We start from the raw sequence: 27363 nt of genomic DNA, 5'->3' as shown, positions 1-27363 counted from the left end.
TGAGCTTCAAGAGGTAGTCACCTTAAATGGTCTTCCAACAGTCTTGAAGGAGTTCCCAGAGATGCTTAGCACTTGATGGCCCTTTTGCCTTCACTCTGCGGTCCAGCTCACCCCAAACCATCTCGATTGTGTTCAGGTCCGGTGACTTTGGAGGCCAGGTCATCTGGCGCAGCACCCCATCACTCTCCTTCATGGTCAAATAGCCCTTACACAGCCTGGAGGTATGTTTGGGGTCTTTGTCCTGTTGAAAAATATGTGCGACGCAGAAAAGGTGAACGGATGCACTCTACATGCCTGGTTCCCACCGTGAAGCATGGAGGAGGAGGTGTGATGGTGTGGGGGTGTTTTGCTGGTGACACTGTTGGGGATTCAGTGTGAATCTACAATTTTCATAGTCATGAAAATAAAGAAAACTCTTTGAATGAGAAGGTGTATCCAAACTTTTGGTCTGTACTGTATATATATATATATATATGCCTTTACTTGTTTTTTATTTACAGGGCGGGGCCAGTTCTGTATAGCTTCAATCTTGTCATCTTGGGGCTTGACTACCCCTCTCCCAATAATGTAACCCAAGTACTTGGCTTCTTCTAGGCCAATGCTACATTTCTTGGGGTTTGCAGTCAACCCTGCTCTCCTCAAATCATCAATCATTGCCTGTACTTTGAGTAGGTGTGTTTCCCAGTATGCACTGTGTATCACTATATCATCAAGATAAGCAGACGCGTACTGTCTGTGGTCTCAACACTCTGTCCATTAGCCGCTGAAATGTTGCAGGGGCCCCATGTAGTCCAAAAGGCATAGTTACATATTGGAATAGGCCGTCAGGTGTGGAAAATGCTGTCTTCTTTTTGGCAGCGTCCGTCAGGGGTATTTGCCAATAACCCTTTGTCAGGTCTAAGGTCATAATGTAACGGGCTGTACCAAGTCGGTCTATAAGTTCGTCCACTCGTGGCATAGGGTATGCATCGAATTTAGACACAGTATTTAACTTCCTAAAATCATTACAGAACCTTATGGTACCATCAGGCTTTGGAATTAACACAATCGGGCTTGACCATTCACTATGAGACTCCTCAATTACTCCCAACTCCAACATATCTTTTACTTCTTTTGAGACTGCTTCTCGTCTGGCCTCAGGAATCCTATAAGGTTTTACATGGACCTTAACCCAAGGTTCAGTTATGATGTCATGTTGTATGAGTGATGTCTGTCCCGGCTTTTCTGAAAGAAATATTCTCTGTTCTGAGCGACCAACAATCTGGCTTCCGTCTTTTGGACATCGGACAGAGTTTCGGCTATTCTGACAGCAGGTATTGCTGCCCCATTATTGATGGTTGGAGCAAGTGCTGCTGCCAGGACTGGCCGGTCCTTCCAAGGTTTTAACAGATTTAGGCTGTATTCACACGACCGCAATGTGTTTTGCGGATACACAGAGACACGGATCCGCAAAACACGGAAAGCGGCAATGTGCTTTCCGCATTTTGCGGACCGCACATTGCCGACATAATAGAATATGCCTGTTCTTGTCCGCAATTGCGGACAAGAATAGGACATGTTCTATTTTTTGGGGGAAACTGAAGCACGGATGCGGAAGTGCGGATCCGCAAATGTGGATGCGGACAGCACATTCCGTCCCCATAGAGAATGAATGGGTCCGCACCCTTTCCGCAAAATTGCGGAAAGGATGCGGACCCATTTTGCGGACGTGTGAATGGAGCCTTATATAGTAAATCTGTTCTGGCTTCCTTTTACCTGGTTGGTATACTTTATAGTTCACCTCACCTGCTCTTCCAATTATTTCAAATGGACCTTTCCATTTAGCCAAGAATTTACTCTCCACGGTGGGGATGAGAACTAGTACTCGATCCCCTGGTGCAAATGTTCGAATCTTGGCCCCTCTATCATAAATCATTTTCTGTACTCCTTGAGCCAATTCCTTATGTTCCTTAACAATTGGCATGACTGATGAAAATCCTGTCCTGCATCTGGGACACGTGCTCTATTACACTTTTGTACGGTGTGACCTGTCCTTCCCATGTTTCTTTAGCCACATCTAATAAACCACGTGGATGTCTACCATATACAAGCTCGAAAGGTGAAAACCCTGTGGATAACTGTGGTACCTCCCTTATAGCAAACAGCAGATATGGAAGCAAAAAGTTTTCAGCATTTGTTTTAGGGTTTTATTAAATCTTTCCACCAATCCGTCAGTTTGGGGATGATAGACTGACGTAGCTGGGTAACTTTAAAAAGCCTGCAAAGTTCCTTCATGACATTAGACATAAAGGGCGTCCCTTGGTCTGTGAGTATTTCTTTTGGAATACCAACCCGACTAAACACCTGGACCAGTTCTTTTGCGATGGTCTTTGACGAGGTATTGCGCAAAGGTATGGCCTTGGGGTAACGGGTAGCATAGTCAATTATGACTAAGATATGCTGGTGACCCCCAGCTGACTATTAGGGGACCCACCAAATCCATCCCAATGTGCTCAAAGGGTATTTCAATAATCGGCAGGGGCACCAAAGGACTACGGAAATGGGGCATAGGGGCTGTAATCGGACACCGAGGGCTTGATTCACAATATGCTTTAATGTCTCCATGCATTCCAGGCCAGAAAAACCTCTCTAAAATCCTTTCACACATACATATATATATATATATATACACACACATATATATATATATATACACATATATACACATACACACACACACACACACACACCAAAAAAAGTAGGGGGGAAATGGCTGTGCATCTTATAAAGCATATACTATTGAGCGCATCCATTATGGAAGCGCTCACTAGTAAGCATTAGGTGCCGGGCGTGGTGACAGTGCAGCGGAGGCCAGAGAACACAGGGGAGTGCGACTTCTAAAGTGACCGCTGGACCTGGAGCGGAGGTGCGGCATTGGAGAGGTAAGAGAAGTTGTTTTTTTTGTCTGATGGGGGAATGAAATTATAGGGCTGGTCTGAGGTCTGATGGGGGGTCTAAAGTAAAGGGCTGATCTGAGGTCTGACATGGAGGGCTGATTTAATGTCCTGATATTTGTGGGGGTCTGGCCTCAGGTCTGATGAAAAAAATATTTTTTAAAAATAAATTTACGAAGGCCCCAAAACATTGGGAAAGGGAAAAGAGAATGCACAAAATGCGCTCGAGTATAACAATGGCTGTGTTTAGCCGGTATATTTGTCTACTTAGCACAAGGTACAGACAGGTCCTGGGGGATCGATGTCTGGTTCATTTTAAGTAACGTGATTTTGTCATGTTGGCTGTGGAAAGGAGGATGTGCCTATCCGTGATCACCCCTCCTGCCGTGCTAAACACACATACAGTCAACACACTGGCCGCAGGGCAGGCCAACACCTCCAAGGAGTAAAGGGCAAGCTCAGGCCATGTTCCCAATTTGGAGTAGCCAGAAGTTGAATGGGGCAGACCAATCAGTCAGTACATGCAGGCATGTGCACACGTATTTTTCCTCCGTGTTGCCGATACGCTGCCTTTTGCTAAGACATTTCATATCAGCTGGTGGTGCTGGATGTTGTGGGGCGTGTGGACAAAGTTTTTCGACATTTTGGCCATGCTAACCCTCCCTTCTGAGGTGCTGGCCGTGCTCCAGCTGTGTTGGCAACTTCTTCATCTTCGTTTGCCTTGTGCTTCCACTGAGCCCCTGTTGTCAGGTGGGAACACCATTAGTAATAGCCTGTGCTTGTACTTGTGCATTTTTCGATCACACTCCAGTGACAGAATTAAGAATGGTACATTGTCATTGTAGCGGGGATGCAGCAATCAACACTGGTTAGAATGGTGGCAACTCAAAGGGGGCAGAGCTGGGAGTAGATGGCTGTGTGAAGCGTTGCTCCGCTAACTAGATATCCTTCTAAGCCTTTTATCATCAGCTAACCAGACCGAAAATGGTCAAAATTGGAGGGCAAAAGAATATTGAACACTCCGGTCCTGCTAAAACGGAGACCCAGCCTGGAGAAATGGATAAATTCATCAAGGCTGCCGCTGCATATGTGGCAAGAGAAGCTAAAATGGCGCCCAGAACACCAAAGGCTGCCGGCAACAAACAACAAGCTCCGATGGGTGCTGAAGGTGGCAGGGAGGCTTCCCTTAGCCCAGACGCCCTTTTTATCTCCAGGAGTTTTATTAGGACTCTCTCGCTGAAGCCATAGAACCCCTCAGCTCCCAACTAGCTGCTATCAGGGGAGATATTCGCCATATTAGATCCAGAGTGGAGACCTTGGAGAAGAATCAACAAAAGATCGTGGCGCACCAGATCGTGGCGCAAATGCTAAGACATTTCATATCAGCTGGTGGTGCTGGATGTTGTGGGGCGTGTGGACAAAGTTTTCCGACATTTTGGCCATGCTAACCCTCCCTTCTGAGGTGCTGGCCGTGCTCCAGCTGTGTTGGCAACTTCTTCATCTTCGTTTGCCTTGTGCTTCCACTGAGCCCCTGTTGTCAGGTGGGAACACCATTAGTAATAGCCTGTGCTTGTACTTGTGCATTTTTCGATCACACTCCAGTGACAGAATTAAGAATGGTACATTGTCATTGTAGCGGGGATGCAGCAATCAACACTGGTTAGAATGGTGGCAACTCAAAGGGGGCAGAGCTGGGAGTAGATGGCTGTGTGAAGCGTTGCTCCGCTAACTAGATATCCTTCTAAGCCTTTTATCATCAGCTAACCAGACCGAAAATGGTCAAAATTGGAGGGCAAAAGAATATTGAACACTCCGGTCCTGCTAAAACGGAGACCCAGCCTGGAGAAATGGATAAATTCATCAAGGCTGCCGCTGCATATGTGGCAAGAGAAGCTAAAATGGCGCCCAGAACACCGAAGGCTGCCGGCAACAAACAACAAGCTCCGATGGGTGCTGAAGGTGGCAGGGAGGCTTCCCTTAGCCCAGACGCCCTTCCTATCTCCAGGAGTTTTATTAGGACTCTCTCGCTGAAGCCATAGAACCCCTCAGCTCCCAACTAGCTGCTATCAGGGGAGATATTCGCCATATTAGATCCAGAGTGGAGACCTTGGAGAAGAATCAACAAAAGATCGTGGCGCACCAGAAAGAGGTGTCTTCTAACTTGGCTGAACATCAAGCCCACATAAACTCTATACAGCGCTGGAGGATCAGGAAAACAGGGGAAGGAGGAATAACCTTCGATTTAGCGGTATTCCTGAATCTGTTGGCCCTGGCGATATTTCTGCCTACAGCTTTTAGGCCCTGACAAAGCGCATGAGATAATAATCGAAAGGGCTCATAAGGCTTTAAGACCCAAACCGCTCCCGAATGAGCCCCTAAGAGACATTATTTGTAAGTTTCTTTATTCTCCAGTCATGGAAGCGATTCTTTCCGGCGCCAGAAACAACCCGTCGCTGATGTGGGAAGGCAACGAAATTGCGATATTTCAAGACTTAGCTCAAACTACTCTTCGTAAGCGCAGAGCGCTAAAACCACTTACGAATTTGGCTGCGCTCTCAGAAGATTTTATACCGATGGTCCTTCCCTTTCGGACTCTCATTCTCCCACGACGGCCGCCGTTTACTTGTCTCTTCACCTAAAGACTTGGAGAAGATTTATTCGCAGCTCCAAATCCAGCTGTTGGCGATCGACAATTGGGAGGTGCTCCAGAACACAAATACCCTGCCGGATTTGCCATCTTTCATCCCCTGGGAACCTCCGCGTACCCCAAAGCCGCAAAGAGGTAGAAGAATGAATGCTTCCAACCCGAGAAGACTGCCTCTGATCGACGAGTGAAGCAAAACTCTCTTGATAAGTATACAATCGCAGGACTGCTATAGAATTAATCTTCACATGAGCATCACAAAATGCGGGTGTTAACATCCGAATGTTTCTCTACGAGTTTTTAGTTGATCGCTCAGTTTAACTCCTGTAACTCAAGTTTAATTTGCATGTCCCTAAGGATAGGAAAGTTGTTACTGATTTGTAAATTTTCACAGAACTGCATTAGAATAGTTATAACTGCGAACACTACAGAATGCGGATGCTCAGATTCAAATTTTTTTATTCAATGTTATAACTGTTCGCTTAGAAGTTTCCCTACAGTTTATGTTCGAATCGCATGTCCCGGAATATGGGAAATGCGGTATTAGAAATGCATTCCGATTATATAGAGTTTCTTCTATACATGTGAACCTAGGTCTGGTTCTCTGTGCCCTAGGGAAGGATATTGCGAAATGAGTGTTTCTCTCTCCCCCCTAGTAGATAGAGTTTTATTACTCTGCCAAAAATGTTCAACACACTCTATAGTGTTATCTTTACGGTTGATTACCATTTAATTTCTTATTTCTTTGTTGTTTTTGTTTTTCAATCAGGTATCTTTCTTTGTGTACAGGATGTGCAGTCATATCCAAGATATTTGGGACAAATTGATGCTGCGCTTCTGGAGGTTGAGTGCCCCCCCCTTTATAATATTCGCCTGTATCAAACATCATAGAGGCATGGATGACTTGTGCATAGCGTCCTTCAATGTGAAGGGATTCAATTCCCCTTCTAAACGAAGCCAAGTTTTCTCTTATTTAAAAAAAGAAAAGTGCTCAATCTTATTTCTACAGGAGACTCACTTTAAATTTGACAAATATCCGAATCTTAAGAATTCCTTATTTGCGGAATGGCACCATTGTGGCTCAGGGTCCTCGGCCTCCAGAGGCGTAAGCATAGGATTTAGGAAACATATTCCATTCACTTATATATGTCACACCCAGGATCAGGAGGGTAGATACTTGTTACTCAAAGGAACTATAGCTAACCAGATCTACACTTTCATTAACCTATATGCTCCCAACGCTGGCCAGGCTGCATGGATCATAAAGGTTCTTTCCCTGTTAGAACCATTCAAAGAGGGAGTGGTTATATTGGGAGGAGACTTTAATTTAACTCTTGAACCTTGCATCGATTCCACTTCCAAAAGACCACCAATAACTATCAAAGAGCTTAGACGTCTCAAGAAAGCATTGCACAATTTGTCTGTATGCGATGTATGGAGGCTTTTTAATCCTAATGAAAGAGACCACTCATTTTTCTCCCACGTGCATGGGTCCTATCACAGATTGGATTATTTATTCACGTCGAAGGAGCATCTCCAGTTCTGCAGCCAGGCCAGCATTGGAACTATACACCTATCTGATCATGCCCCTATCTTCTTGTTATTATCTGCCGCAAATATGGAACCTCGTCCATTTAGATGGCGGCTAAATGAACAATTAATTGGCCCAGGTGATCCTTTATCCCAGACACAAGGAGCATTAAGGGAATATTTTACTCTCAATCACAATTCAGTCAACTCCTGCCATGTTTTATGGGATGCCCATAAAGCATTCATGAGAGGTCATTTTATCTCAATGGGAGCAAAAGCCAAAAAAGATAGAAAAGCCCGGAGTAGACTCCTTACTAACTAGAATCCAGAAATTGGAAACCCTCCATAAACAATCTTTATTAGATTCGCACCTCATTGAATTAACTGCTTTAAGGGAGGCCTTAAAAAAGATTCTAGACTCTACCTCAGCCAAATACTATCTACAGGCACGTTTAAATATTACATGGTGATAGAGCATCCAAATTTATGATGCAGCGGATTAAATAAAGAAAAGCCCAAAACTATATCCATCAGATCAAGACTTCTAGTGGTGAACTAGTCTATACCACAACTGATATAGCGGCCCAATTTATTTTTATTTTTTTATCATTCTCTGTATAACCAGAAAAATTCGGATGAAAAAGTACAATACCCTTTCCCATATAACTACTCAATAACGTCCTTTACAATCCTTATCCTTACCCTCACTGTCCACGGAACAGGCCCAACTGTTACAGGCCCCCTTCACTCTTTAGGAATTGGAAGACACTATTAAGCAGCTTCCTAGAGGAAAATGCCCTGGCCCGGATGGACTCCCAGCATCATACTATAGGTCTCTTTCCAATATTCTAAGCCCCTATCTGTTGGAAGTATGTAATAGTGCTTTAAATGGCTCTAATATGACTACAGATATGACGAAGGCTCACATATCTTTGATTCATAAAGAAGGGAAAGATGGCTCCGACTGTGCGAGTTATCATCCCATTTCTTTGCTGAATCTGGACTTAAAAATTCTAGCTAAATTAATGGCTTCTCATCTGTCCTCCCTCCTTCCCACTTTAATTCAAAAGGATCAAGTAGGTTTCGTTAGGGGTAGGGAGGGTAAGGATAATACGACTAGAGTCCTAAACTGCATTTATCATGCAAAAAGATCCAAGAGCCCTCTGATCCTTCTCAGCACTGATGCTGAGAAGGCATTTGACAGAGTGGGCTGGGATTTTAAGAGTAAAGTTTTGCTCACATTTGGGATTCCGGAAAAGTTCCTAAACGCAGTCTTCTCCCTATACGCAAATGCTTCAGCCTCTGTAATCGTAAACAATTCTTTGTCCTCATCCTTCGCTATACATAATGGGACTAGGCAGGGATGTCCCCTCTCCCCTCTTCTATTTGTTTTGGTCATGGAATCCCTTTTACAAGCTATTAGGAGGAAGGGGGGAATCCAGGGGGTAAGTGTTGGTAGACATAGCCATAAGGTTGCAGCATTTGCTGACGACCTGCTTATTATGTTTACGAACCTGATCATTGCTTTTCCTCACATTGAACGTATTCTGGGAATCTTCGGTAGGCTTTCTAACTTTAAAATTAACGCAGCAAAATCTCATGTTCTTAATGTTGGTTTTCCCTCCCCTTTGGTTAATAAACTCAGATCGAATTCACCATTTAACTGGGATAATCCACATATTACCTATCTGGGAATCAAAATAGGGCCCGATCCTGACACTTTGTTCCGCCTAAACTATACTCCACTCCTAAACTCAATAAAAGACCAACTCTCATCCCTCAATAACTTCCTATTGTCCTGGTTCGGTAGGAAGAATATAGTGACTTCACTTATTATTCCTAGAATGACCTATCTCAAACAAGTCTTACCAATTCCGGTGCCCAAATCATTTTATATTTCATTCAATCGAATGATTAGATCTTTTATCTGGGCTGGTAAGAAAGCTCAGATTTCTTTCGCGACCCTAAAGAAGCCCAAACATTTTGGTGGGATAGGCATGCCTGATCCTGAACTTTACAATAATGCAGTCCTCCTAGCTAGGTTTGTAGGCTGGGTTAAGGGTACATTGAACGAACCCTGGGTTGACCTGAACAAGCACATCACGGTACCCCTTTTGGAGGGCTTCTAGTAGGCAATGGATCATCTAAACAAAAGGTTATAAGTGATACTCACATAGTTAAATCCACCTTAAAGGCATGTGATTGGTTCCAATCAGTGGCGTAACTACCGGGGAAGCAGGGGAAGCAGCTGCTTCGGGGCCCGGGCTGCCAAGGGGGCCCGGCGCCCCAAGCAGCGTGTGTGACAGTTTATTTTGAAGTTAGATAAATATCGTGTTCAGGGCCCCTTCACAGCCGCTAGAGTGATCTAATTTTACTGTCTGCTAAAAGTCTCCTGGTCTGGGATTCGAACCCACAACCTCCAATCTATAAGTGAATCAGTGGCAAAGCATTTACCCTCACAGCCATAAAGGCTGCATTACAACTGACTGTAAAAAAAAAAAAATACATCTATACACATGACAGCTGCCCAAACACACCTAGCACTGCTATATCTGTATATGACAGCTGTCCCTGCACATTCAGCTCTGCTACATGTCTATATATGAACAGCTGCCATGTGTATAGATGTACACTTAGCCAGCTATAACAGTAGAAGTCTCATATTTTTTCACTCAGCCTCAAGGCAGCTCTTATGGTCTAGTGGATAGCTGCTCTGCCTCTGAAGCAGAAGGTCCTGGGTTCGAATCCCAGCAGACTCTTTTCTCAAATACAAGCACTGACTCCATATAAGGGCATACAGGGCGGGACAGAATACAAGGCGGGACACAGGAAGAGGCTGCATCGCATCGCATCGCTGACATGGAGGTAAGTAGAAGTGTTTATTATTTTTTTTTTAATACCCGACTGTTACTGCCATGGGGGAGCGGAAGGCACCTGATACTGGCACATGGGGGGAGGGGGGTTGGCACCTGATACTGATACTGGCACCTGGGGGGGGGGGGGGGGGTTGGCACCTGATACTGGCACATGGGAGTGGGGTTGGCACCTGATACTGGCATGGGGGGGGGAGGGAGAGAGGCACCTGATACTGGCATTGGGGGGGGGGGGGGGAGGGAGAGAGGCACTTGATACTGGCACTTTTTTTGTGGTGGTGGTGGGGGGGGGGGAGATGGCACTATGATACTGGGACATGGGGGGGGGGGGGGGAGGCACCTGATACTGGCACCTGGAGGGGAGAGGGGGGGTTGGCACTTGATACTGGCACATGGGGGGGGGGGCACCTGATACTGGCACATAGGGAGGGGGGAGGGAGAGAGGCACTTGATATTGGCACTTTTTAGTGGGGGGGGGGGGGAGATGGCACTATGATACTGGGACATGGGGAGGAGAGAGGCACTTGATACTGGCACATGGGGGGTGGGAAGGAGAGAGGCACTTGATACTGGCACATGGGGGGAGATGGCACTATGATACTGGGACATGTGGGGGGGGAGAGGCACTTGATACTGGCACATGATAGGGGCACTTACTGGCACATTATTGGGGGGCATTATGGGGGACACTAGGCCGGCAGCCTATCAGAGGCCGGACACTGAGCGGCATCTACTGGGGCACTATATATGGGGCATTTTATACTGGTACATTTTGGGGGGGCACTAGCAGGAAGGGGGGAGAGGAGCACTATGGGGGAAGTTACTGGGGGCACTATATAGGGGTATTTTATACTGGCACATTTTTTGGGGCACTATGGGGACATTAGCTCAACTGGGGGCATTACAAGGGGGTATTTTTTGCACTGTCACATTATAAGGAGAATTATTACTACTGGGGGGGGGGGGGGGGCATTATGGTGGGTTTTATTACTGCCCCATGGTATGACCCCCTAGTAGCGGCACCGGCCTCTCCCTGCTCTGCTATCCCTCTGCCCCTTCTCCAAATCCTTATTATAAAATCTTTCTCATTAGGATAAAACACAACATCAGCTCCGCCGAGCCCCCGGCCAAAGTGTGGAAGTGGCGTCCGAGATCCCCAAGGACCAAGCCAAGTAATTGTAAGTGTTCATGTGGAGTATGTTTATGTTATACACATATAGCCTACACTGTGCCACACAATATACAGTATACCGCTACACTGTGCCACACAATATACAGTATACCTCTATACTGTGCCTCACAATGTACAGTATACCGCTACACTGTGCCCCACAATATACAGTATACCGCTACACTGTGCCACACAATATACAGTATACCTCTACACTGTGCCTCACAATATACCGCTACACTGTGCCACACAATATACAGTATACCGCTACACTGTGCCTCACAATATACCTCAACACTGTGCCACACAATATACAGTATACCGCTACACTGTGCCTCACAATATACCTCTACACTGTGCCACACAATATACAGTATACCGCTACACTGTGCCACACAATATACAGTATACCTATATACTGTGCCACACAATATACAGTATACCGCTACACTGTGCCACACAATATACAGTATACCTCTATACTGTGCCACACAATATACAGTATACCGCTACACTGTGCCACACAATATACAGTATACCGCTACACTGTGCCACACAATATATAGTATACCTCTACACTGTGCCACACAATATACAGTATACCGCTACACTGTGCCAAAGGAGTGGGGTTTACATAGGAGGAGGGAGGTGCGAAGCGCGCTGAGGGGGGCCCTTACAAATATTTGCTGTGGGGCCCAGTCACTTCTAGTTACGCCCCTGGTTCCAATCATCTACTCACACTATCCCATTACTATCTCCCTTGATAATCTGAGAGATATTGTGGGACTGGTATCCAAAACTTTGCTGGATAGTATCCCATTATCCATAAAGAACTCTAATCAGATGGTGGTCTCTCTAATAAGTAATATCGGTAAATTATTGGACCTGACCTCTATTATTAAACTTTATCCAGACTGCAAGTTTCCCCTCCCTTTCTTATCTTTTCTTCAGTCCTTTACAACCAAGTTCATTGACAAAAGCTCCTTACATCTTATAGCTAGTTCCAATCCACAACCCAAATTAATTTCCCCGATATACTGGTGTCAGAGCATGCGTGAGAGCGTGTGACGTGGGACGCTAGGGCTCCGCTCCCCGCCCCCCTCCTCTTCCACGCGCCGGCCGCTGGCCGCTCGTACCTCCGCCCGTGCTGTTGAACTGCCGCGTGGAATGCCTGGAATGCCCGGAATGCCTGAGCATGCTAGCCATGCTAACCCATGCTAATGTACCGCCCTGAGTGCTCATCCATGCGAGACGCCCTGACCACCCCAGGAGAATCGACACTGGTGACTGGGCAAGGATTTCTGTCCATGGAAGTTCGTCCCTGAGCCGTCGGTCGGTGAGTGGCACGATAACGCAGCTGTGTATCGGGAAAAGAGAACAAAGGTGCTGGCAGGATGAAGGTTGGTGGGGCCGGAACACAGCGCACTAACTATCAGTGCTAAAAGAGGGGAGTTTTGACAAATATTTGCCTGCTAATAGTGGAACCTTGGACCGGACAGAGTCGGTATCCGGGGGGGGGGGGGGGGGGGGCGCTTCTGTCAAGTTTTCAAGTTTTGAGGTCCTGTCCTATTGATCCTCATTGACATTATTGATTTTTGGGCGGTGAGGCCGGCCCTGACTAACACCTGAAAAGGCGGCCAATCCAGCTACTCGGAAGTGGAAACCTAAAGGGGGGCCTATCCACAGGTTTTTTGTGGTGGTGTTAAGCACCCCTGAGACTGCTGCTGATGGCGGGTTGATTTTCCATCGTGGCCGCGGCTGTGATTATGGGGGGTGCTGATTGAGGCTACCATAGAGCAAAAGGAAGTGAACCCGCACTGCGATACCTGGCTGGTATTGGAGGCATTTATCGAGGGTGGACGGTGCCAGAGTGAATCGAGCTGAAGCTGGAAAAGAAAAAAGGAAAAAAAAAAAGAGAAAAGGGGTGGGGGAGTTTGGATTGCGGATTACAATATTTAATAATCCCAATAACCCCGACTGAGAAATCTGTATTCCCCTCAGGATATCTAGCTCTACTAAACTTTACTAAACTCTATTAAATTCTACTAAACTCAGTTAATTGACTGTATCCCTTATACATCTGGATTTCAGACTTTTAACTCTTTGGGTCGCTTCTCCTCCTTCGGCTTGAACCAACTGATAATATGGACCTTTTTTCTTTTTTCTTCTGTCTCCCCCGTTGAATTAACTATGGTATATAACTATTGATGTAAGAAAAAGAGAAAAAAAAGGGGAAAAAATAAACAGATAAGGGGGAGAGGAGGAAAGGGGAAGGAAGGAGAAAGGGGGAAAGAGGAATAAGAAAAGAGGGAAGAGAACGTAAAATGCCGTCAAAAAAAAAGGGAAGGGGGGCGTGGCCTGACCGAGCTTGATGGCGGCTGCTGGTTAGCAGAGCTCTCGCCACCAGAACCCATCTTAGCCTCTATAACAGCACTTTCCTGACATCGGTATGAAGATCCAGTCAAAGGAATTAATGCAGAACGCAACAGGGCATAGAGAAGACCCGAACCCGACCTCTGACATGGAGAAATACTTAAGTAAATCGACCTCACAGCAGCCGGCGCGGCCCTCCAAGATGGCGCCGAAACATCACGGCGCGGCCTCAGGAGATCCCGCTCCTTCTCAGGCGTCTAAGGTACTGCGGGGGGCTGAGTCATTGGGTGATAACACCTCACCACATAGCGAGGAGAGGTCTGACCTTACTAGAGAGTACCTGGAGGGAGCCCTACAAAGGGCGCTTGCCCCACTTGCTGCGGACCTAGTGTCCATTAAAACGGACATTCACCAGATCGGTGACCGGGTTGTGACGTTGGAGCAATCCCAGGATGCCATGATCACATTTAATTCGGCGGTGAAAGACTCCCTGCTCTCACACACTAGGGCAATGAATACACTCCTGTTCCAGATGGAAGATCAGGAGAATAGGAACAGGAGGAGAAATATCAGACTCAGGGGTCTACCAGAGGCAGAAGAAAAAGAAGACCTGTTCCAAGTTATGGATTCCCTCTTCCACATGCTGCTAGGCCCAGAGCAAGCAGTACATGTTACTGTTGAAAGGGTACACAGAGCCCTAAAGCCGAAACCAACATCTCGAGATAACCCAAGGGATGTAATATGCGGTATTCTGAGTTACAGAGACACAGAGTTAATATTACAAGCGGCAAGGAAAATGGGAGAAATAAAGCTTCAGGGAGTCAATATCCAGATATATCAGGACTTGGCAGCATCTACCTTACAAAAAAGGAGATTAATGAAGCCGCTTACAGATCTCCTACGTTCAGCCAAATTCCCATATAGATGGCTCTTTCCCTTTGGGATTTTAATCACAGCGGGGAATCGCCGAATCACCGTGCGAACGCCTGAAGATCTACAGCCGGTTTGGGAGGCGCTGCAACAACCACCACTCAAAATGTCTTCCTGGATGCCCATTCCACACATGGAGGACTTACCACCGCTCCCTTCTGTATCGGGATGGATGAAGCCGAAAACGCAGAGATCCGAGAAGAATAAGAGGGCAAGGCCACAAGGAGATCCAGATTGAGGGTTTGCTGCTAGCACCTAATGCCTGTTTTCTTCTTCTTTATATCAGAGGTAGCTACAAGGATATATATGGACAGTCTTATGTCATTTGTTTTCCAGAATTGGTGTCATCTGGCTGTCTTACTGTCCCCTTTCTTTTAATATAATGTGCAAACTGCATGTTTCTAATAAGCTGAGCGACAAATCACGCTTATGTCTTTACACCTTTTTTCCTTTGCTGTTTCTTTTCACTCTTCTTTACACTTCCTTTTGCCCAGAAAGAATTGTTTGTCAGGATAGTTTTCTTCTTTTCATATATATTGCTTATTATCACTGAGGCTAGGAGTTGGGGTCCTGGGCTGGTTGGGATGCACATGGCATTATCATGTGAAATCCTTTTTTCTCCCCCCAGCTCAAAATTCCATACATACCTGGAATCATTTTCAAGTTATGATTATTGTTATACACTGTTATGTGACTTGTTAGGTACACCTTGGAGGTCTGGTCGGATAGGCAGATTTAACTGGCAGAATGTCATTTATTTAAGATGGCTCCCTTAACTTTATGTTTAACCACCCTTAATGTGCATGGTTGCAATGATCCGAAGAAACGTAGTAGAATATTTCAAATTCTCAAAAAGGTCGGGGCAGACATAGTGCTCCTTCAAGAGACCCATTTCTCCCACTCGCATATCCCCAATCTCAGCAATTCCCCTTTTAGCATTTGGTATCACGCTACTTCTGGCAGTTCTGCGGCTAGAGGAGTCAGTGTTGGTTTCAAACGAGGCACCCCCTTTACACTACACTCTGAAGTGAGAGATCCAGAGGGGAGGTATCTATTATTGAAAGGGGAATTGGGTCACCTCACAGTTACAATCTGTAATCTATATGCGCCCAACGTGAAACCGGTTAGTTGGCTAAAAGAAGTGCTGAGCAAGATTGATGCATTTGCTGCAGGCATACTATTGGTAGGAGGGGATTTTAACCTCACCCTGAACCCCTTGCTTGACTCCTCTACCCAAAGATCAGCCGTCTCATTCCGCGCTCTTAGGTCAGCCCAGACACACCTTAGATCTTTGCACCTTAGCGATGTTTGGAGGTCGGCGCATGGTGACAGGCGTGATTACACGTTTTATTCCAACCCCCACAAAACATACCAGAGGTTGGATTACCTCTTTGTGCAGGACAAGTACTTGCCAGCAGTAAAATCCTCCACAATCCATAATATCACGGTCTCTGACCATGCGCCGGTCTCCACTGTCATATGTTTCCCGGAGTTGTGTGGTAGGGAATGGACTTGGAGGCTTAACCATACTCTTATAGATTCACAAACCCAAGTCGATACTATATCGCAAAAATTACAGACGTACTTTACTATAAATGCAACGCCCAATATGTCCCACACAATATTGTGGGAAGCGCATAAGGCGGTAATTAGGGGTGAATTTATTGCGTTGGGATCCCATATTAAAAAAATGAGAATGAGAAAAATGTCTGACCTGTTATCTAGTATAGCTAGGCTGGAAGCGTCACATAAACGCTCGAGTGCTCTTAAGGATTTTGAAGAATTAATAGTTAGGAGACGAGAACTACAGGAACTGTTAAATACTAAAGCGTCTAAGGCCTACTTGAAAGTAAAGCATAAACATTATGTCCACGGAAATAGGGGAGGTAAAATAATGTCCGCGCTCATTAAGAAACGGGATGACCAAGTTTTTATTAAACGCATGAAGTCACAGGTAGGGCCTATTACGACAGATACTCAAAGAATATCAAAAATCTTTAGGGATTATTATCATGAACTATATAATCTTAGACGGGAGGAACAGGAAGAAGCAAAGATAGCACGTAGAGAGGAAATAGAAAATTTCTTAAAGACATTGAATTTACCGGTCATTAATGACTCCTCTAAAGTATCACTGACAACACCTGTTACTCTGGCTGAGGTGAAAAGGGTACTAAATACGACTCCATCGGGCAAGAGCCCGGGTCCTGATGGGCTTACCGTGGCTTATTATAAAAAGTTTTTTTCTGTCCTTGGCCCACAACTGGTAAATTTATTTAATGCTCTGCTAAATGGGACCCCACTAACCAAACAGGCGTTGGAGGCGCACATAGTTGTACTACCAAAACCAGGGAAAGACATTGAAGTCCCAGCTAGTTTTAGACCGATCTCTCTGCTAAACGCAGACGTGAAATTATGGGCAAAAATTCTGGCCACTAGGCTCTCCCCTTTACTTCCAGGGATTATATCCCATGAACAATCGGGCTTTGTGGGGGGCAGGGAGTGCAGAGACAGCACCTTTAGAGTTCTACAGGCCCAACAACTTGCTTTGAAACAGGGGAAAAAACTCATTTTTCTCAGCACAGATGCCGAAAAGGCGTTCGATAGAGTGGATTGGGATTACATGAAAGCCTCATTGCTGAAATTTGGCCTACCCCCTCAATTTGTAGGGGCGGTGCTGTCTTTGTACTCTAACCCCTCCGCAAAAGTGCAAGTGAATGGTATTTTGTCACCTCCCTTTATGATAACAAATGGGACACGTCAAGGATGTCCGCTCTCGCCCACGCTATTTATTATGTGCTTAGAGACATTCATACAGTCTCTGAGACAGGATCCTATGATTAAAGGCCTTAGAGTAGGTAGGGATGAGCACACTGTTGCTGCATTCGCAGATGATATGCTTATATTTCTAACAGAACCTGAAGAGGCATTACCGGCTCTCTTAAGACAACTGGATAACTATGGTTCCCTGTCTAATTTTAAAATTAATCTTTCCAAATGCACGGCGTTGGGTATAAACATCTCCCAATCATCCGTGGAAAAGTTTGAGAAGGAATTCCCGTTTACATGGAACAATTCACACATTAAATACCTGGGTATTAACGTAACAAAGGACCCTGGCCAATTGTTTCACCAAAATTACTTGCCACTATTTGCTAGCATTAAACAACAATTAGCTGAAATAAAGATCCCCTTCCTGTCGTGGTTAGGGAGGAAAAACTTATTAAAGACGTACATCCTGCCTAAGTTGTTGTACACTCTACAGGCCTTGCCTATACCCCTACCCCAGTCATTTTTGGCAAAGATACGTAGCCTTTTTTCCTCTTTTGTGTGGGGTGGCTGCAGACCCAGGTTGGCGTATAAGGTTCTCACTAAACCTATACTTAAGGGAGGTTTCGGACTTCCGGATGTGGCTACATATTACAGAGCTGTTCAACTCAGATTACACTCTGAAATTAGCAACCCTATGAATACCAAACTGGGCTGTAGATTGGCCAGGAGCCTATTAGGACACGGGAGAGTAGCAGCCTTATGGGACCCTAAACTAGCAATGAATAACAACATGGGTAAAAAAGGTCTAGACCTCCTGAGAGGAGTCAGGAACACATGGTCTAAAGTATCAACACTCTTGCGCTCTTCCCCTTGCCTTTCTCCGTTCACTCCCATTGGCTATATCCCATACCTGGTAGTTCAGGGTTTCCAAGATGATTTGGGTCTGTGGAGGGCGTTAGGTTCTGTGGCAATTGGAGATATATTGAAAAATAGGATAGTCCCTTCCATTCAAAACATGAAATCTGATTTCCCTCGCATTCCATGGTCAACCATACACTATTTACAGTTTTCGAGAATTTGCACTCAATACCTAGCTTGTACCCCTGATAAGCTTGATCCTACTTGGTACGACTCACTGTTATTGCGCCACATGGGCAAAAAAGGATGCGTTTCCAGGATATATAACAAATTACTAGACGATGTAGGCCCTAACAGACCCTGGTTTATATCCCACTGGGAAAAGGATCTGAATGTCACCTTCGATGATGGCATAGTAGATAAGATTTTGAGTCACTCTCATGGATACTCAAGATGTATTAGAGTCCAAGAGAACGCTTATAAATTGGTTACCAGGTGGTATAATACACCTGCAAAGCTTCACGCCATGGACCCCTCACATTCGGATCGGTGCTGGAGATGTAGGGAAAATATAGGCACTCTAATTCATATCTGGTGGACCTGCCCCTTGATATCCCCATTCTGGGATACGATTACTAAATGTGTCCTAGACATGGTTCCCTCCTCGTCGCCTTTGACCCCATCAATGGTACTACTAAACTTGTCCAGTGAAAAATATATACTTACCAAGCATTCCCTGTTGTCTTCTCTAATAGCTGCGGCAAAACTGCTGATTCCTATGTATTGGCTTACCAATAAAACACCGGGGATAACAGATTGGATAAATAAAGTTCAGGAGATTCGCCTATTGGAGGAGATGTCCAGTTGGGAATCATTGTCACATGACAAACATTTGCGTGTGTGGGATCCATGGCTGAAGTGGCGTTCTAACTGTTCAAATGCCCCAGCGTCTCAGTTAACATCTACCCCTACCAGTGTTAATTGACAGTAATTAAAAGGGGCCAACGCCACGGGTAGACATATACTATGTTTTTTTTTTGGGGTAAGGGGATACATGGAGGTGAGGTTGATATCCGTAATGATGCTATTCAGCCAATAATTGGGGGGGAAGGAAAGGGATATGTTACCCTGATGCGTACTCGCCCGCTTCTTTTTTATTAGGAGGTGGATTGGATCATTTGGATGTATTCTTTTTCTTGTGAAAGTAACTTACATGCCACTGAAACTATTAAGTGTTATCAAAGAACATATTATTTTGATATCAAATGTGAATCTTGGAAAATCTGTATCAGACCAAAGATGTACCATTTTGTTATGTTACTATTTATTATTACAATCAGACATGCACTTTATTAATGTCTTAATACGAAATGAAAATAATAAATAAAGATTTGTTAAAAAAAAAAAAAAAAGGGAAGAACAGCGTGGCCCAAAGGGAAGTACTACTTGGCGGATCAGCAGGAGGGCTGGACAGTGGGCCTAAACAATCAGGTTTAAATAGGTATCTGGTCCCGAATTCACCTGGGCCTAGGTCCCCACAGAAAGAAAAAATTGTAGAAGCCAGAGCGCAGGAATCGACACATGGGATTCCAGTTGAAGGGGGTGACGGAGAGAGGGGAACACCAGTGACATACACAGAAACGGATGTAAAAATGGTGCAGGACATACTTTGCACTGTCTCAAGGATGGAAAATTTAATGGGTATTTTAGTAATTTTTTTTTCTTCTTTTTTTCCCCCTCTGTTAGATGGTTAGGATCCTTTCGCTGAATGTGAGGGGGCTCCGTGAGAGGGTTAAAAGATATGCTATCCTTGAGTGGATGAAGAGGTTTCTGCCAGCCATCATCTGCCTCCAGGAGACACATTTGGATAAGGAATCAGTAAGATGGCTGGAAAGGGGATGGGTAGTGGCGGGATATCATTCTGTATATACCACTTACTCCAGAGGGGTCTCAATTTTGATACACAATAAGATTAAGTTTGAATATCTGGCACGCGAGACCGATGACCATGGCAGGTACCTCTTTTAATATTGTTATTTAGAAGGGATTAAAACTGTAATTGCAAATATATATATTCCACCACCATATAAACCAGATGTTCTGTATCAATTGTATAGATTTATACTAAATAAACAGGAATGTATATTGATTGCGGTAGGCGACTACAATGCGGTTATGGATCCACTCAGGGATAGGACATCTAGTAGAGGGGGAGGAATACAAAATGTAGACTTATGTAAAGTAGCCCATGAATTTAATTGGGTAGATGTTTGGAGGGTTCAGCACCCGGATGAAATTAGATATTCTTGTTATTCAAAAACACACCAAACTTGGTCGAGAATAGATATGACCTTTGGAAATAAAAATTTAATGTCCCAAAATAGGATTACGACAAAATATATACCTATGGCCCTGTCAGACCATAATGCAATGGTAGTTGAGCTGGACTTGAACAAAGACAATACTTTGTTGTTGTTTAAGTTCAACTCCCATTGGCTGCCATTGATTTCAGACACAGAGTATAACTGAGGAATTAAAAACCTTTTTTATTGAAAATAACGGTTCTGCCGGTAGACTTGTGGTTTGGGACACTTTCAAGGCTTTTTTTAGGGGAGTTTTGTTTAAAAGGGTAAACTACTGGAAAAAAAGAACTAGAGAGAATGGGAAGGTATTGGAGAAAAAACTGCAAGAGGCAGGAATGGCAAGCATGAGATATCCCACTGCACTAAATAAGAGAGCCTGGGAGGAAGAACAGGAAAAGATGAAGATCTATCAATTAGAGAAAAGCAGGAAAGAATTGCTCTTTCAAGGCATCCAACTAGCCTCGGAGGGTGAAAAGGTCGGTAAAATACTAGCAAATATAGTGAGAAATCAAAAAGGGAAATCATGGATAGGTGCAATTAAAGATAAAACGGGTAAACTAATCACCACACCCGAAGGTATTAAAAAAGTGTTCCAGGAGTACTTCCTAGAGCTATATAAGTCCAGGGTACAATACTCAAAACAAGAGCTAGATTCATACTTGGATGAGATTGCCTTTAGTAGGATATCTAAGTCCCAAAAAGAATATTTGGAAAAAGAAAAAACGGCGGCAGAAATAAATCTAGCTCTGGGGAAGGTCAAATCCGAGAAAGCACCGGGTGGGGACGGGCTCCCCTTTGAAATATATAAAACCTTTTCCCAGGTTTTGGTACAAGAATTAAAGATAACACTGGACGAAGCTCAAAAATTAGGCGACCTACCGAACTCTATGAAGGAAGCAATTATTACACTAATCCCAAAAAAGGGAAAAGAACCAACAGATCCCGGTTCATACAGGCCAATATCCCTGTTGAATACGGATGTTAAAATCCTGGCAAAAGTCCTAGCTGACAGGCTTTCAAGGGTCATTAAAGTAATAATAAATAAAGATCAGACAGGATTTATACCGGGTAGAACAATATACTCCAATATAAGAAGGCTGTTCCTCAATATTGAAGCTAATAGATTGGCTGCAGGGGAGAAAGCGATACTCTCATTGGATGCCCAAAAGACATTTGATTGTATTGAATGGGAGTATCTATGGGCAGTATTGAGGAGATTCGGTATAGGGGAGGGATTTATAGGGTGGATCCAGTTAATATATCTAAATCCCAGGGCTAGAGTGGTGGTGGATGGGAGCTTGTCCCTGCCTTTTGCCCTATTTCGGGGCACTAGGCAGGGATGCCCTCTCTCCCCACTGCTATTTGCCATTGCAATTGAACCCTTGGCAACCATAATAAGAAATGATAAGGAGATTAAAAGCTTCCAATATGCGGGCGGAGAAGAAAAATTGTTAATGTATGCGGACGATATATTACTCTTTTTGCAAAACACTGGGGACCAGTTTAATAGAGTGATAGAGATAATAGACAAGTTTGGGTTCTTTTCTGGTTTAAAGATAAATTGGGGGAAATCATATATGTTATTATTAGGAGATAGACAATTACAGGGAGATACACGGGTGCATGTTCTTAAAAAACATGAAAATTTTAAATATCTCGGCATACAAATCTCCGGAAATATAGAAGAATATGAAAAATTAAATGTCCTTCCCTTAGTAAAAGAACTAAGAACTAAAATACATATATGGAAAAGACTGCCAATGTCAATCCAAGGTAGGGTAAATCTAATAAAAATGGTTCTTCTCCCAAAGATACTTTATATACTTCAAAACGCTCCAGTGAGAATACCGCAGACTACCTTTAAACTATTTGATAGACTAATGGGGGACTTTATTTGGAAGGGTGCGATCCCTCGGATAAAGAAGGAAGTCCTTCAGCTCCCAGTGCAGGAGGGAGGATTAGCGGTCCCCAATTTGTTTCTTTATTTCTTAATAACTCAATATGGGAATATAAAGGGTAGTTTAGATAGTCAAGTGGGTAGGCAAGAATTAAATAGATGGGGGTGGAAAGAGGGAGGTAATCACTTAGAGGTGTTGGAGTCAGGTTTTCTGGGGAAAAAAAATTCTGATAATAGGATATTAAATCTAATAGAACACGTATGGGGGGAAATTAAGAAGATATTGGAGATTAAAGGGTTTTTGAAATACACACCGATATGGAAAAATCTTTATTTAAAAGAATTAGAAACAATAAGGGAATATATAGATTGGGGAAAAAAAGGAATGATATACTTAGACCAGATCTTTGAGGAAGATAAGCTGAAGGACTTTAATACAATGGTGTTGGAATTTGGGATCCCCCATACTGATACCTATAAATATCTTCAACTTAGGAATGCACTGCGGATAGTGGTACAGGAGGATAGGTACAGGAGGGAAAAATCAGATAGGTTGGATAAGTTTACTACACTAGGGGAAGGAGGAGGAACAACCGCAAGGAGATATAGACTTCTGATGGAAGGTAAGAGAAAAACTATTACAATGCTTGCTGTAGGAAAATGGGAGAAGGATCTAGACTCCCTCACAGAAGAAAATTGGAGAGATGCTCTTAAAAATTATGCGACAATCTCGGATAGGGGCTCACATAAAATCTCACAATTCTTTATAGTGCACAGATTACATCGATCTCCATGGATGTTGAAAAGAATGGGAGTGAAAGCAACAGATAAGTGCCCAAAATGCCGGGAGGAGAGAGCTGACTTAATACATTGCTTTTGGAGATGTCCCAAGCTCCATAGATATTGGACAGAAATAATGGAAACGGGGAAGGGAAAAGAAAATGAAAAAGAACTGTAACTATTATGTCTAGTGTTAGAGTAATGTGCTTTTTCCATTTTTATGGATTTGTTCTTTATGTGAAATTCAAATAAAAAATTATTTAAAAAATAAAAAATTTCCCCGATATACAAAAACCTAATCTCCCGTAAACTTACAGTAAAACCGGCATTCATTGGTCTATGGGAAAAAGATCTCGACACTCCGTTTAACCAGACAACAATAACCAGGTTACTTATTAGACCTCACAAAGCTTCAAGATGTGTGCGTATCCAGGAGAACGCTTACAAGATTTTAACAAGGTGGTATAAAACCCCGGAGGTTACTTGTAGATTTAATCCTTCAAGTTCGGACAGGTGTTGGAGGCGTGGACAAGATAAAGGCTCCTTTTTCCACATTTGGTGGTCTTGTCCCAAAATTAAGACATGGTGGCTTGCCATATTTGAACAATGCAATAAGATATGCCATTCGTCCATCCCTGCCTGACCTGATTTAGCTCTCTTAGGGACGTATACATCCACTCACAAGGTGCCCATTCCCCCCTTGTTTAGTCATCTATTAGATGCGGCCCGCCTTCTAATACCTTGTTACTGGTTGTCAATAGAAACACCGCCCATTCCCAGGTGGATAGCCAAGATTGACCAAATCTTTCGATTCGAGGAGCTAGCAGCCTGGGAAAATAACAGCATAACTGTTTATAGGAAATGTTGGTCACAATGGTCGTCTTTCAGGAAATATGATTAATAATTTCTACTCGCATTGGAAACTTGCCTTTATGCTCTTCACAGTTATTGGCTGATAAATATATGCTTAGACCTGATGCATCACTAGCATTAACGTTACACGTTTTATAGTACCAATATGTCCTGTGTGCCTCTTTTGAATTTTAGTGTACCTAAGGATATTTGAAGAACTTACATATGTCCTTTTAGTAAGATCAATTTTAACATACTGTGACACCAATTTGTACCTGATTGTACTTTAATTCTTAAATCATTAATTGTATTAAGTAACTAAGTAGTGCGATAATGTATACTGCTGTGTACTGTTCACTGATGTGAAATTACCTGTACTACAGATTTATATCTTCAATAAAGCATTGAAAAAAAAAAGAATGGTGGCAACTCTGTGTTCATTGCGCAGGCACTGCAGCATGTAGTCGCTCATGTGTGCCAGGCTGCCCAGAGGCAACAACAAGCTTTCCTCTGTAGGTGGTGTATCATCTGTGTCCTCTGTATGCCGCCCCCCCCCCCCCCCCCCCCCGCCACGCTCCAGTGATGCCCATGAGCTGCTTTGGGTGCCATCCTGCTGTGAACACCGTTCCTCCTCCTCATAATCATCCTCCTGCATACACCTGGCTGCTGTTGGTACAGGAACCCACCCTGCGAGCCACCTGCGGACGACTGGCAGGATGTGCCAAATCCTCATCCATCATCGCCTGAAGTGTTTTTTCAAAGGCATAGCCTTGTTGGTGAAGTATTTGAAACACGGCACACATCCGAATGGAGGCCCACTCGGTGATGGTGAAGTGGTGCTGTTCCGCAGAGCGACTCAACCGTGTGTGCTGCAGCTGAAACTCCACTATTGCTGCTGCTGGCACAAGTCTCTCCAGCCTGTGCAAGGTGGAGTTCCACCTTGTGGTTAAGTCGCATATGAGGCAGTGAGCGGGAAGGCAGAAGTGATACCGCAGCACAGGCAGGCGAGCAGCATGTAGAGAGTCCCGAACATAAAATTTTCCGTTCGCGAACGGCAAACGCGAATTTCTGCAAATGTTCGCGAACGGGCGAACCCCCATAGATTTCAATAGGCAGACGAATTTTAAAACCCACAGGGACTCTTTCTGGCCACAATAGTGATGGAAAAGTTGTCTCAAGTGGACTAACACCTGGACTGTGGCATGCCAGAGGGGGATCCAAGGCAAAACTCCCATGGAAAATTACGCAGTTGATGCAGAGTCGGGTTTTAATCCATAAAGGGCATAAATCACCTAATATTCCTATATTGTTTGGAATAACGTGCTTTAAAACATCCAGTGTGTGTATACGATCAGGTATGATGTTGTATTGATCAAGTAGTGCAAGGGTTACGCCCGCTTCACAGTGACAGACCAAACTCCCCGTTTAACGCACCGCAAACAACCACAAACAGTCCATTTGTACAACCGCAAACTCCCCATTTGCACAAGGTTGGATACCAAGCTAGCCATGTCCCGTTCCTTGTCCTCACTGACGTCATTGAAGGTCTCTTCCTCCACCCAGCCACGTACAACACCAAGGGTCCCCGAAAGGTGAAAACAAGAGCCCTGGGACGCCTGCTGTGGTTGGTCTTCCACCTCCTCAAAGTCACCTTCCTCCTCTGACTCCTCTTCTTCAGACTCCTCTCTCTGTGTTGCCTCAGGTCCAGCAATCGACGATGACAGGGCTGCTTCTGGTGGTGATGGTGACCACAACTCTTCCTCTTCATGCTCATCTACGGCCTGATCCAGCACTCTTCGCAGGGCACGCTCCCGAAAAAATGCATAGGAGATGAGGTCGATGATGTTGCCTTGGGTTTGACACCTCCGCAAAAGGACGCATGAGCCTACAGCCATTGTGCATGAGCCTTCAGTAACACGGCCAAAAAATACTCAGCTCCGCAGAGGCTGTCCTCTTTTTTTATATAAAAAAAAAAAAAAAAATATATATATCTGTTTTGTCCCCTATCAGGGGCCGGTGTATGGAATAGATTTTAGGAACCGGGAGATGAAAAAAGAAGCTTGGTCGGTCCTCTTACTTCCAATTTGGGGAACTGTGCGTACGCCTTGCAATGTACTGTGCCACCAGATATGAGTGGTGTGTTAAGTAGTACTATTCATATCAGTTTAATCCCTGTTACGTTCCCTATAAGGGGACATGTATCAAACTGATTTTAGGAACCAGGAGATGGACAAAGATGCTTGGTTGGTCCTGTTACTTCCAATTTTGGGCACTGCGCGTGTGCCATGCAATATACTGTGCCACCAGATAGGAATAGTACAACTTAACACACCACTCATATCTGGTGGCACAGTACATTGCATGGCACACACACAGTGCCCCAAATTGGAAGTAGCAGGACCAACCAAGCATCTTTTTCCATCTCCCGGTTCCTAAAATCTATTCCATACACCTCCCCTGATAGGGGACGTAACAGGGAATAAACAGATAGGAATAGTATTACTTAATACACCACTCATATCAGTTTAATCCCCGTTACGTCCCCTATCAGTGGACGTGTATCGAATAGATTTTACACAACCGCAACGAGTTGTCAATAGTTGACAAACATCTTATTCCTCTATGCGTCAATCTTTGTGTAGTGATGACTGTGCTCGTGTGCACGTTTGGGAGATTGCAGGCGATGGGGTTTTTTCAAAGCCTATGGTCGTGCTGAGGTAGTTCAGTGACAGTTAAGTGACCCACAAAACAATGATTCTGCAGTGTGGGCCCATTGTTGGTCTAGTAGGCTTTAATAATCACCTTAGATGATCACAAAGAAAATTAATGTTTTTTCTAATCAAAATTAAACAGCCGATCGCTTTTGGTCTGTTCACAATGAAGCAAGGACCTTATCATCTGGGGTGTGCCAACACACTCATAGAGGTGATTGCTTCATTGTGATACGCAAGCCCCTTCACCACAACAAAGTAACGATCACGAAGTGGAATTGACACATGTATGTGCCTTTTTTTGTTGTTTTGTTTTTGTAGCCACAGTGCAGCACAAGAGGCCAGAAAAAGTAGGCTTGTACACATGCCTGAAAAGTAAGGTATTGTTGCAGCCGCTGCTGTAGCAAAAAGTACACTAAAACATTGGGGCTTGAACCCTAGTTGGTGGCGGATAAGTCACGCAAGTAATCCGGCATGCAGAGATAAAATACAGCAGCGTGTGGACCATTTTTAGCCCAAGGCAGCTCATCTCATCAGGCCTTTTTTTGTAAAATGTATCGTCCACTGTCAGTCCCTTCAGGATCCATGCTTCATTCATCTTAACCTCCTCAGGACCGCCGCACGCAGGGATGCGTCTTTGCGGCGGCTCTGTAATTCCTCCTGGACGCGCCATCTC

General features: G+C 44.4%; 1 protein-coding gene across 4 annotated transcripts in view; it reads right to left on the bottom strand.

The window, feature by feature from the left end:
• The window catches only part of C7H1orf112 (chromosome 7 C1orf112 homolog), a 674745-nt gene that overhangs the window by 527553 nt on the left and 119829 nt on the right, over window positions 1-27363 (bottom strand). The window lies entirely within an intron of this gene.

The sequence above is a fragment of the Bufo gargarizans genome, chromosome 7, assembly GCF_014858855.1.
Source record: "Bufo gargarizans isolate SCDJY-AF-19 chromosome 7, ASM1485885v1, whole genome shotgun sequence".
Lineage (NCBI taxonomy): Eukaryota > Metazoa > Chordata > Amphibia > Anura > Bufonidae > Bufo > Bufo gargarizans.
This window is presented reverse-complemented; position numbering and strand designations above follow the sequence as displayed.